Raw genomic sequence first — 14,161 nt, 5'->3', positions numbered from 1 at the left:
CTCAGCCCTCAGATATGATTGGCTGGCTTAGAAGCCACGAAGGCCCCAATATGCAAATTTGAATGCCTCAGGACACTTATTTGATTGGCTGGGAAACTGTGCAGGCCCTGATTTGAAAATTTGAATGTCTCAGTCCTCACAGAGGATTGGCTGCCTGGGGACCTGGCAGAAATATATAGAAATACTATTATTAAGCATAAATACTACATTTAGTAGAAATACTATGTTTTAGCACAAATATTATAAAAAGAAGAAAAACTATAATTTAGCAGAAATACTATATTAAGCACAAATCCTATAAAAAGCAGAAATACTATAATTTAGAACAAATAGTATAAAAAGCAGAAATACTATAATTTAGCAGAAATACTATGTTAAGCACAAATCCTATAAAAAGCAGAAATACTATAATTTAGCAGAAATACTATGTTAGGCACAAATCCTATAAAAAGCAGAAATACTATAATTTAGCAGAAATACTATATTAGGCATAAATCCTATGAAAAGCAGAAATATTATGATTTAGCAGAAATACTGTATTTAGCACAAGTACCGAAAAGTACCAGAAATACTATGATTTAGCAGAATAGTAATAACTTATTGAAACACAAATGCACAGAGGGACACACAAACACAGGCTCTAATCCAGTCAACCAGTCTAACTATGTTCAATTTAAATCCTACAATGACATGCTGCCAAATAAGGGCAGGGTCCTCTCTCTCCCACTAAACACACACACACACACACACACACACACACACACACACACACACACACACACACACACACACACAGGGAGAGAGGACTAAGTTTCTAGGTCAGCCTGGGAGCTGCTGAATTTGAATCCACCAATCAGAGAGGCTGTTTACGTTTTCCCGCCAAAACAGGTGCATCTTTTTACACACGCAGCACAGAGACATAGACCTGCTTCTTTCAGTTTATTTCACATAGTGAGGATTCCCCTCAAACAAATGACCATAATTTCCTAACCATAGGGGCTAGAGCGGTCATTCTTACACCGTTTTGTTCAGAAGAGATGGGGGAATCTTCAAGTGTTGACAATTTATCATTAAAATATGAATTTTTAGAGATATATGACATGGATGACTTGTTGACTTAGAAGCCACGAATTCCCCAATATGCAAATTTGAATACCTGGAGCCCACATACATGATTGGCTGGCTGGGAAGCTGTGCAGGCCCTGATTTGTGGATTTGAATTCCTCAGCCCTCAGATATGATTGGCTGGCTTAGAAGCCATGAAGGCCCCAATATGCAAATTTGAATGCCTCAGGACACATATATGATTGGCTGGGAAACCATGCAGGCCCTGATTTGAAAATTTGAATGTCTAAGTCCTCACAGAGGATTGGCTGCCTGGGGACCTGGCAGAAATATATAGAAATATATAGAAATACTATGATTAAGCATAAATACTACATTTAGTAGAAATACTATGTTTTAGCACAAATACTATAAAAAGCAGAAATACTATAATTTAGCAGAAATACTATATTAAGCACAAATCCTATAAAAAGCAGAAATACTATATTAGGTACAAATCCTATAAAAAGCAGAAATACTATATTAGGCACAAATCCTATAAAAAGCAGAAATACTATATTAGGCACAAATAGTATAAAAAGCAGAAATACTATAATTTAGCAGAAATACTATGTTTGGCACAAATCCTATAAAAATAATAAATACTATAATTTAGCAGAAATACTATATTAGGCACAAATCTTATGAAAAGCAGAAATAGTATCATTTAGCAGAATAGTAATAACTTACAAAATTACAAATATGGAGGCATATTGAAACACAAATGCACAGATGGACACACAAACACAGGTTCTAATCCAGTCAACCAGTCTAACTATATTCAATTTAAATCCTACAATGACATGCTGCCAAATAAGGGCAGGGTCCTCTCTCTCCCACTAAACACACACACACACACACACACACCCACACACACACACACACACACACACACACACACACACACACACACACACAGACAGACACAGAGGGAGAGAGCTGCCGAATTTAAATCCACCAATCAGAGTGGCTGTTTACGTTTTCCCGCCAAAACAGGTGCATCTTTTTACACACGCAGGACAGAGAGGCACAGGATTATTGCAGCCTATTTCTCATAGTGAGGACTCCTCTCAAACAAATGACCATAATTTCCTAACCGTAGGGGCTAGAGCGGTCATTCTTACATCGTTTTGTTCAGAAGAGATGGGGGAATCTTCCAGTGTTAACAATTTATCATTAAAATATGAATTATTAAAGATATTAGACTTCTAATGCACCATAACTGAGCAGAGCGAAGCAAAAACTGCCTTGACTTGCCCTCAAACAACGCTTTGTAACTCGAAATCTATTTGGAGTATCGATATCATTCTTTCACCGTAAGAGACAGCAGGCTTTGGTGAACAGTCATGGAAATTTTCAGGTCTCTGTGGAAATCCAAAAAAAAGTTATGACGAGAGAAAAAAGTGGTTCATTTCCAGAGTTTGAAATCTGAAGAAATCTGAGCGAAGGACGAATTTCCTACCCTCAAACAAGTCCAACTCATTTCAGAACGGTAATAGGTGAGAAAGAAATTCTTGAATTGTGAGCGTCAGGGGTGTCTGAAGATATTCGGGGACAAGCCTCATGTCTTAAAGTCGCTTCGTTAAGGAGATATGACGATTCGAATATGCCTCTCATTACAGAAATCCAGCGATGATTTTGAACAAGCTCTCCATTGACTTTATATGGAGAGTTTTGAGACCTTGTGTTGGTCTGAGGAGATTTGCAAAAATTCTATAAATCCCACAACAATGATAGTGACATTTTCTGAAAGCCAGCAAAAATACCTACGTTTTGATGTATAATTTGTGGAAGTTGAGTGAAAATTGAGCAAGTAGCAAGAAGTTGTTCGGACATGAAGTGAAAATTGCAAAACCTTCAGTGGCACACTGGAAGCCAAGAGCATAGCAACCATAACAACACATGTATTTTGTGAAAAATCACAATTTTGCAACTCAAAACTTTAAGAGGCATAAAAGTAAAACAGTAAAACATTTGAAAAAGCTGAATCATACCTGAATAGCCCAATAATTTGTGAACATTTTAAAGTTTGAATGGTTGTTCTAGGTGAAAATATGAGGAAGTAGTTAAGTTTCAAAAACAAGCAAATTTTAGCAGAATTGCAGAAGTTTCCCATTCATTTCAATGGGACAAATTAAAGGAAAAAAGCTTAATATTTTAAAAAGTATAATAGTTAAAAATAGCAAAAATCGTAGCGTAAATTACCAGAAATAGCAGAATAGTTTAAAATTTGAACGGTGAAAATCGGCTGAAAATTGTGGAAGTAGTTAAGTGCCAAAAAGTGTACGGAAGCAACTAGAATAATAATAATAACTAGAAAAATTTGCATTTCCTGCGAAAATGCAGTGTGGATGCTTAAAGCTGAAGCTGTATGCAAAAAGTAGCTGAAAAAGCTGAAAAGTTGCAGAAATTGTAAAAACTTTGCAGAAGCAAAAGAAGTTTGCTAAAATGGAATAACTTAGCAGAACTGCAATATCTTAGAGGAAACATAATACTTGGCAGAAATACAATAGCATAGCAGAATTTAGCAGAAATATTGTAACTTACCAGAAACATGATAACTTCTCAAAAATACAAGAATTTAGGAGAAATAGTATAAGATAACAGAAAGAATATATTTAGCCAAAAATACTTAAACATTACAGAAACACTATGATTTAGAAAAATAGTACAACAGAGCAGAAATATTGTGATTTACCAGAGACACTGTGATGAACTATGAATATTGTAATTTTAAATTGAGACTATGTTTTAGCACAAATATTATAATTTGGCAGAAATACTATAATTTAGCAGAAATACTATATTAAGCACAAATCCTATAAAAAGCAGAAATGGCATGATTAAGCACAAATACTACATTTAGTAGAAATACTTTGTTTTAGCACAAATCCCATAAAAAGCAGAAATACTGTACTATGATTTAGTAGAAAAACTATAATTAATCAGAAATACTAAATTTAGCAGAAATACTATATTAAGCACAAATACTATGAAAAGCAGAAATAGTATATTAAGCACAAATCTTATAAAATAGCAGAAATGCTATGATTTAGCACAATAGTAATAAGTTAAACAGAAAAATTGGAAAAGCAAAATGGACAGCTGAAAAAATGCTGAACATGCTGAGGGTCCCTCAAATATACTTGTTAAATGACAAAAATCTGCAAAAAAATTTATTACAGCCACACAATCACAAATATGTACACATGAGGAAACACACATGCACATAGAGACCCACACACAAGATCCAATTCAGTCAACCAGTCTAAATATATTGAATTTAAATCTTAGAATGAGATCATCCCATTAAAAGCCTCTCTCTCTCTCTCTCTCTCTGTCACAGACACACACACACACACACACACACACACAGGGAGAGAGGACTAAGTTTCTAGGTCAGCCTGGGAACTGCTGAATTTGAATCCACCAATCAGAGAGCCTGTGCACTTTTCCCCACCAAAACAGGTGCATCTGTTTACACACGCAGCAGCACAGAGAGACACAGGATTTTTGCAGTCTATTTCTCATAGTGACGACTCCCTCAAACAAATGACCGTAATTTCCTAACCGTAGGGGCTAGAACGGTCATTCTTACACCGTTTTGTTCAGAAGAGGTGGGGGAATCTTCAAGTGTTGACAATTTAATATTAAAATATGAATTTTTAGAGATATATGACATGGATGACTTGTTGACTTAGAAGCCACGAATTCCCCAATATGCAAATTTGAATGCCTGAGACCACATATGTGATTGGCTGGCTGGGAAGCCGTGCAGGCCCTGATTTGTGGATTTGAATTCCTCAGCCCTCAGATATGATTGGCTGGCTTAGAAGCCATGAAGTCCCCAATATGCAAATTTGAATGCCTCAGGACACATATATGATTGGCTGGGAAACCGTGCAGGACCTGATTTGAAAATTTGAATGTCTAAGTCCTCACAGAGGATTGGCTGCCTGGGGACCAGGCACAAATATATAGAAATACTATGATTAAGCATAAATACTACATTTAGTAGAAATACTATGTTTTAGCACAAATCCTATAAAAAGCAGAAATACTATAATTTAGCAGAAATACTATATTAAGCACAAATCATATAAAAAGCAGAAATACTATATTAAGCACAAATCCTATAAAAAGCAGAAATACTATATTAAGCACAAATTCTATAAAAAGCAGAAATACTATATTAAGCACAAATTCTATAAAAAGCAGAAATACTATATTAAGCACAAATCCTATTAAAAGCAGAAATATTATATTAAGCACAAATCTTATAAAATAGCAGAAACAGTATGATTTAGCACAATAGTAATAAGTTAAACAGAAAAATTGGAAAAGCAAAATGGACAGCTGAAAAAATGCTGAACATGCTGAGGGTCCCTCAAATATACTTGTTAAATGAAAAAATCAGCAAAAAAATGCACAGGGAGAGAGAAGTGAGTTTCTAGGTCAGCCTGGGAGCTGCCGAATTTGAATCCACCAATCAGAGAGCCTGTGTACTTTTTCCCGCCAAAACATGTGCCTCTTTTTACACACGCAGCACAGAGAGGCACAGGATTATTGCAGCCTATTTCTCATAGTGAGGACTCCCCTCAAACAAATGACCATAATTTCCAAACCGTAGGGGCTAGAGCGGTCATTCTTACACCGTTTTGTTCAGAAGAGATGGGGGAATCTTCCAGTGTTTACAATTTATCATTAAAATATGAATTATTAAAGATATTTGACTTGTAATGCACCATAACTGAGTAGAGCGAAGCAAAAACTGCCTTGACTTGCCCTCAAACAACGCTTTCTAACTCGAAATCTATTTGGAGTATCGATATCATTCTTTCACCGTAAGAGACAGCAGGCTTTGGTGAACAATCATGGAAATTTTCAGGTCTCTGTGGAAATCCAACAAAAAGTTATGACGAGAGAAAAAAGTGGTTCATTTCCACAGTTTGAAATCTGAAGAAATCTGAGCGAAGGACGAATTTCCTACCCTCAAACAAGTCCAACTCATTTCAGAACGGTAATAGGTGAGAAAGAAATTCTTGAATTGTGAGCGTCAGGGGTGTCTGAAGATATTCGGGGACAAGCCTCATGTCTTAACTTTGCTTCGTTAAGGAGATATGACGATTCGAATATGCCTCTCATTACAGAAATCCAGCGGTGATTTTGAACAAGCTCTCCATTCACTTTATATGGAGAGTTTTCTGACCTTGTGTTAGTCTGAGGAGATTTGCAAAAATTCTATAAATCCCACAACAATGATGGTGACATTTTCTGAAAGCCAGCAAAAATACCTACGTTTTGATGTATAATTTGTGGAAGTTGAGTGAAAATTGAGCAAGTAGCAGGAAGTTGTTCGGACATGAAGTGAAAATTGCAAAACCTTCAGTGGCACACTGGAAGCCAAGAGCATAGCAACCATAACAACACATGTATTTTGTGAAAAATCACAATTTTGCAACTCAAAACCTTAAGAGGCATAAAAGTAAAACAGTAGAAGATTTGAAAAAGCTGAATCATACCTGAATAGCCCAATAATTTGTGAACATTTTAAAATTTGAATGGTTGTTCTAGGTGAAAATATGAGGAAGTAGTTAAGTTTCAAAAACAAGCAAATTTTAGCAGAATTGCTGAAGTTTCCCATTCATTTCAATGGGACAAATTAAAGGAAAAAAGCTTAATATTTTAAAAAGTATAATAGTTAAAAATAGCAAAAGTCATAGCGCACATTAGCAGAAGAAGCAGAATAGTTTAAAATTTGAACGGTGAAAATCGGCTGAAAATTGTGGAAGTAGTTAAGTGCCAAAAAGTGTACGGAAGCAACTAGAATAATAACTAGAAAGCGAAAATTTCTGAAGAAATTTTAAGTGTGCCTATGCCGCCGCTAATCAGTATAGTTTGCCATTCAAACGGCTACAGAGAGAAAAACTCAGCAGAGCAGCCATTCTCCACCATGAACTATGGTAAAACCAAACACCGCTCGCGCCTCACAGATGACAGCTTACGGTTTTGTGTAAAGATAAGGTGACTTCGTACAGCCCCAATTTGTAGACGCTGTGCGCAGAGGTTCATAAGCAGACCCGACAAGGTTTGCATGAACACACTTTGAAGCATTACGTTATGGACCACTTTTCACACATAGTTGCTGTACCCACACAGCCGGCTGTAGCTTTTCATCTCACAGCCCGACACATACACAAAAAAAAAAAAAAAAAAAAAAAAGCAGAGAGAGCACAGACTTTACACCTGAGAGGCGTGATTGCAGATGCCGCTGAGGTGGGTCCACCTCCCCTGCAGCGGCACTGCAGACCACGCCCTGCCACACACATCAAACACGTAAAATAAATATTTATGCACTTTTCATTCACTTTTTGTTTTTTGTTATTTTTACACAGTGTTCTGAATGATTAACAATGGTCTACAGCCAATCTTGTGTATTATTATACAAACTTTGGTTGTAAGATTCAGATAACTATTTAATAAAAGCTAAATATTTTATATGAGAGTAAGAAAGAAAAGTATATCTTTGTCTCATACTCTCATCAGACAATACATGAACCTCTCAATAAACAAAATATATGCTCGGCTTAAATGACAAACCGCTATTTTACACAGTGGAACACTTATTTTTAAACAAAACCAATGCAGTTCGCCACTGACAGTGCTTACCTTTGCACATCACAGTAAACACTGAACCAAGATGGCGCCCACGCGAACGAGAAATCTGAACTACGGTGTCCTGCAGAGGACAAATGGTCAAAATTGCTAAAATTTACAACATATATGCAGCTCAACAGCGACACCTTGTGACTTATTCCAGTCACTACCTTACATATACATAACGTCTTACCTGACATTCAGTTCACCGGACACTCATACTGAATCACCAGCCCATATAAATGAAAAATAAGTCCAGCAGCCAACCAAGAGTCATCACGAAAGACTAGGGGTGACACGACAGCGTGAGCGGGCCTGGGTGTCAGCCAGCCCAGCCTGGGTGTCAGCCAGCCCGACCTGGGTGTCAGCCAAGCCGCGCTAGCCAGCTAGCCGCCATGCGGCGGTGAAACGAGAGCGTGAGCCGGCCTGGGTATCAGTCAGCCCGGCCTAGGTGTCAGCCAAGCCGCCCTAGCCAGCTAGCTGCCATGCGGCGCTAGCAGTAACATCGTGAGAGATATGGGACTTCTTGATAAAATATGGGACTTCTTGATAAAACGAGCAGATATTTGAAGTTTACACCCCTACATTCTCGCCTGAAAATAGGGGAGGCTGTCATAAAGTTCAAAATCAGTAACTTAGCGCGCACAGCTGTATAGAAACTCCGTCGTGCTAGCTAGCACGCAGTACAGTTATTGTAACTGTCAGCACAACGAAAATAAACTACACCTAAACTCGGTTTATATCTGACCCAAATAGAGTGCAGTTAATAACGTCTTACCTGAAATTCAGTTCACCAGCCGCCTGCTTCTCCTGCATTGGGTTTCCCTTATCCACGATTGAGCTCCGCGTTAGCCACCACCGGTCGATCGGTGTTTCTTTCCCCGCATACGAGGGGAAGAGACATATACCGGTGGCTAACGCGGAGCTAGCTAGCCACCGGTATATGAACAACTCAGTTATTTTTTCCACATCGACCAGCATCATCGGCCCATATAAACGAAAAATAAGTCCAGCTAAGACAAAGACTGTTTGCGGAGCGATCGGGGGTGAAAGGAGTTAGAGACGCCTCACTGAAAGCCAAGCCTGGGTGCTTTTGAGCGAAGCGGCGCTAGCTAGCCGAGCTAGCTAGCCGGCTGGCCAAACTAGCTAGCCGACTAGCAGCAACATCGTGAGAAATCTGTTGCTAATATGGGATGTTTTGACAAAACGAGCAGATATTTGACGTTTACACACCTACATTCTCACCTGAAAACCGGTCGATCGGCGGCCGCCTCACATGTTTCTTTCCCCACATATGAGGGGAAAGAGACACATACCGGTGGCTAGCTAGCTCCGCGTTAGCCACCACCAAACAACTCAGTTAGTTTTTCCTCATCGACCAGCATCATCGGCCCATATAAACGAAAAATAAGTCCAGTGTGAAACAGTCGCTTGGCGAGCGATCGGGTGGTTTAGCGAGTGTCAGCCTCTTAAGTTTAAGACAAGCCCGGCTGCTTTTTAAGCGACGCGGCGCTAGCTACCCAGCTAGCGTCAGTACACAGGAACTACTTCCGGTAGTTATACAAAATAAAAGCGTCCACAGGGACACAGCGGCCGCCTCGCATTACTCCCGACATACCACTAGAGTGAGCCAGCACACCACAAATGAAGTTTTCTTGTTCTCCATTCATTTCAATGGGAAAAAACTTGCATTAAAATATTCATATTTAAAAAACTATAGAAGTAATAAACACCAAAAGTCATAGCAACTCATTCCAGCTCCAGCCGCACACAATGATATATCATATGTGAACCTTGTCTCAAAACTGTGGGGCGAGTTAAGGTCCAAAATTTCAGGCGGAAAAAGAATAATAATAATAATAATAAATCCGAGCAATAGTAATAAGTGTGCCTTCGCATAGGCACACTTAACTAGAAAAATTTGCATTTCCTGCGAAAATGCAGTGTGGATGCTTAAAGCTGAAGCTGTATGCAAAAAGTAGCTGAAAAAGCTGAAAAGTTGCAGAAATTGTAAAAACTTTGCAGAAGCAAAAGAAGTTTGCTAAAATGGAATAACTTAGCAGAACTGCAATATCTTAGAGGAAACATAATACTTGGCAGAAATAGCATAGCAGAATTTAGCAGAAATATTGTAACTTACCAGAAACATGATAACTTCTCAAAAATACAAGAATTTAGGAGAAATAGTATAAGATAACAGAAAGAATATATTTAGCCAAAAATACTTAAACATTACAGAAACACTATGATTTAGAAAAATAGTACAACAGAGCAGAAATATTGTGATTTACCAGAGACACTGTGATGAACTATGAATATTGTAATTTTAAATTGAGACTATGTTTTAGCACAAATATTATAATTTGGCAGAAATACTATAATTTAGCAGAAATACTATATTAAGCACAAATCCTATAAAAAGCAGAAATGGTATGATTAAGCACAAATACTACATTTAGTAGAAATACTTTGTTTTAGCACAAATCCCATAAAAAGCAGAAATACTGTACTATGATTTAGTAGAAAAACTATAATTAATCAGAAATACTAAATTTAGCAGAAATACTATATTAAGCACAAATACTATGAAAAGCAGAAGTAGTATGATTAAGCATAAATACTACATTTAGCAGAAATACTATATTAAGCACAAATCCTATAAAAGCAGAAATAGTATATTAAGCACAAATCTTATAAAATAGCAGAAACAGTATGATTTAGCACAATAGTAATAAGTTAAACAGAAAAATTGGAAAAGCAAAATGGACAGCTGAAAAAATGCTGAACATACTGAGGGTCCCTCAAATATACTTGTTAAATGACAAAAATCTGCAAAAAAAATTATTACAGCCACACAATCACAAATATGTACACATGAGGAAACACACATGCACAGAGAGACCCACACACAAGATCCAATTCAGTCAACCAGTCTAAATATATTGAATTTAAATCTTAGAATGAGATCATCCCATTAAAAGCCTCTCTCTCTCTCTCTCTCTCTCTCTCTCTCTCTCTGTCACACACACACACACACACACACACACACACACACACACACACACACACACACACACACACACACACACACACACACACACACAGGGAGAGAGAAGTAAGTTTCTTGGTCAGCCTGGGAGCTGGTGAATTTGAATCCACCAATCAGAGAGGCTGTGCACTTTTCCCCACCAAAACAGGTGCATCTGTTTACACACGCAGCAGCACAGAGAGACACAGGATTTTTGCAGTCTATTTCTCATAGTGACGACTCCCCTCAAACAAATGACCGTAATTTCCTAACCGTAGGGGCTAGAACGGTCATTCTTACACCGTTTTGTTCAGAAGAGATGGGGGAATCTTCAAGTGTTGACAATTTAATATTAAAATATGAATTTTTAGAGATATATGACATGGATGACTTGTTGACTTAGAAGCCACGAATTCCCCAATATGCAAATTTGAATGCCTGAGACCACATATGTGATTGGCTGGCTGGGAAGCCGTGCAGGCCCTGATTTGTGGATTTGAATTCCTCAGCCCTCAGATATGATTGGCTGGCTTAGAAGCCACGAAGGCCCCAATATGCAAATTTGAATGCCTCAGGACACTTATTTGATTGGCTGGGAAACTGTGCAGGCCCTGATTTGAAAATTTGAATGTCTCAGTCCTCACAGAGGATTGGCTGCCTGGGGACCTGGCAGAAATATATAGAAATACTATTATTAAGCATAAATACTACATTTAGTAGAAATACTATGTTTTAGCACAAATATTATAAAAAGAAGAAAAACTATAATTTAGCAGAAATACTATATTAAGCACAAATCCTATAAAAAGCAGAAATACTATAATTTAGAACAAATAGTATAAAAAGCAGAAATACTATAAATTAGCAGAAATACTATGTTAGGCACAAATCCTATAAAAAGCAGAAATACTATAATTTAGCAGAAATACTATGTTAGGCACAAATCCTATAAAAAGCAGAAATACTATAATTTAGCAGAAATACTATATTAGGCATAAATCCTATGAAAAGCAGAAATAGTATGATTTAGCAGAAATACTGTATTTAGCACAAGTACCGAAAAGTACCAGAAATACTATGATTTAGCAGAATAGTAATAACTTATTGAAACACAAATGCACAGAGGGACACACAAACACAGGCTCTAATCCAGTCAACCAGTCTAACTATGTTCAATTTAAATCCTACAATGACATGCTGTCAAATAAGGGCAGGGTCCTCTCTCTCCCACTAAACACACACACACACACACACACACACACACACACACACACACACACACACACACACACACACACACACAGGGAGAGAGAAGTAAGTTTCTAGGTCAGCCTGGGAGCTGCTGAATTTGAATCCACCAATCAGAGAGGCTGTTTACGTTTTCCCGCCAAAACAGGTGCCTCTTTTTACACACGCAGCACAGAGAGGCACAGGATTATTGCAGCCTATTTCTCATAGTGAGGACTCCCCTCAAACAAATGACCATAATTTCCAAACCGTAGGGGCTAGAGCGGTCATTCTTACACCGTTTTGTTCAGAAGAGATGGGGGAATCTTCCAGTGTGTACAATTTATCATTAAAATATGAATTATTAAAGATATTTGACTTGTAATGCAGCATAACTGAGTAGAGCGAAGCAAAAACTGCCTTGACTTGCCCTCAAACAACGGTTTGTAACTTGAAATCTGTTTGGAGTATCGATATCATTCTTTCACCGTAAGAGACAGCAGGCTTTGGTGAACAATCATGGAAATTTTCAGGTCGCTGTGGAAATCCAACAAAAAGTTATGACGAGAGAAAAAAGTGGTTCATTTCCAGACTTTGAAATCTGAAGAAATCTGAGCGAAGGACGAATTTCCTACCCTCAAACAAGTCCAACTCATTTCAGAACGGTAATAGGTGAGAAAGAAATTCTTGAATTGTGAGCGTCAGGAGTGTCTGAAGATATACCGGGACAAGCCTCATGTCTTAACTTTGCTTCGTTAAGGAGATATGACGATTCGAATATGCCTCTCATTACAGAAATGCAGCGGTGATTTTGAACAAGCTCTCCATTGACTTTATATGGACAGTTTTCTGACCTTGTGTTAGTCTGAGGAGATTTGCGAAAGTTCTATGAATACCACAACAATGATAGTGACATTTTCTGAAAGCCAGCAAAAATGCCTACGTTTTGATGTATAATTTGTGGAAGTTGAGTGAAAATTGAGCAAGTAGCAGGAAGTTGTTCGGACATGAAGAGAAGACTGCAAAAGCTTCAGTGACACACTGGAAGCCAAGAGCATAGCAACCATAACAACGCATGTATTTTGTGAAAAATCACAATTTTGCAACTCAAAACTTTAAGAGGCATAAAAGTAAAACAGTAAAAGATTTGAAAAAGCTGCTTTATACCTGAATAGCCCAATAATTTGAGAACATTTTAAAGTTTGAATGGTTGTTCTAGGTGAAAGTATGAGGAAGTAGTTAAGTTTCAAAAACAAGCAAAATTTAGCAGAATTTTGGAAGTTTCCCATTCATTTCAATGGGACAAATTAAAGGAAAAAAGCTTAATATTTTAAAAAGTATAATAGCAAAAAATAGCAAAAGTCATAGCAGGAATTAGCAAAAATAGCAGAATAGTTTAAAATTTGAACGGTGAAAATCGGCTGAAAATTGTGGAAGTAGTTAGCGGACGAAAAACGAGCAACTTGAAGAATAATAAAGTATAAAGAGAAACAGGAACTCAATAGTGTGGATGCTTAAAGCATCCACACAATAATAATAAAGAATAAAGAGAAACAGGAACTCAATAGTGTGGATGCTTAAAGCATCCACACAATAATAAAGAATAAAGAGAAACAGGAACTCAATAGTGTGGATGCTTAAAGCATCCACACAATTAAAAGCTTAGCCATTTTGTGGAAAGTATGCATCTGACAGAGAAGCAGATCATTCAAAGCCAGAAAGCCGAATACTATTGATCTAAGGAAAGTCTAGATTTCCTTTTTTCCAATGGATAAGATCTGTGCTGGATCAAGGATGGCCCTGTTTTGTTTAAATAAAAATTGCTTGCTTAATACACTTGACCCAGTGAATGACTTCATTGTTTCCAACGGTGTTTAAATTATTTCTGCCATGTTTTAAGCATACAATGAATGGTAGCCAAATCTGTACCATATTTATCCATCTCTTCCATGCTCTGTGCATCCATTGAGAGGCACTGATTACCCTGATGCATTATTCATAGTCAGTGGGTCTTGGTTGACTGTGTAAAGAAATAGGGTATAATTTAAAGGGCGGGGAACAGAGGCTTGGCCTGTCTTGGAGTGCAGCCTAAGGAGCACGTTGAGATGAAACCACCCTTTTTGTAATCTGCCTGGCATTTATCAA

General features: G+C 37.6%; 1 long non-coding RNA gene across 1 annotated transcript in view; it reads left to right on the top strand.

Moving 5' to 3' along the window:
- Positions 1 to 13,850, top strand: part of LOC145426439 (uncharacterized) — a 92,335-nt gene extending 78,485 nt beyond the window's left edge. Inside the window, exon 2 of the long non-coding RNA XR_013907154.1 lies at positions 13,735 to 13,850. This is a non-coding gene — a long non-coding RNA (uncharacterized LOC145426439). The remainder of the gene's footprint in view (positions 1 to 13,734) is intronic.
- The last annotated feature ends 311 nt before the right edge of the window (positions 13,851 to 14,161 follow it).

Source organism: Astatotilapia calliptera, chromosome 1 (genome assembly GCF_964374335.1).
Source record: "Astatotilapia calliptera chromosome 1, fAstCal68.1, whole genome shotgun sequence".
NCBI classification, from domain to species: domain Eukaryota; kingdom Metazoa; phylum Chordata; class Actinopteri; order Cichliformes; family Cichlidae; genus Astatotilapia; species Astatotilapia calliptera.
Note: the sequence above shows the minus strand (reverse complement) of the source record. Positions and strands in the feature narration are given on the sequence as shown.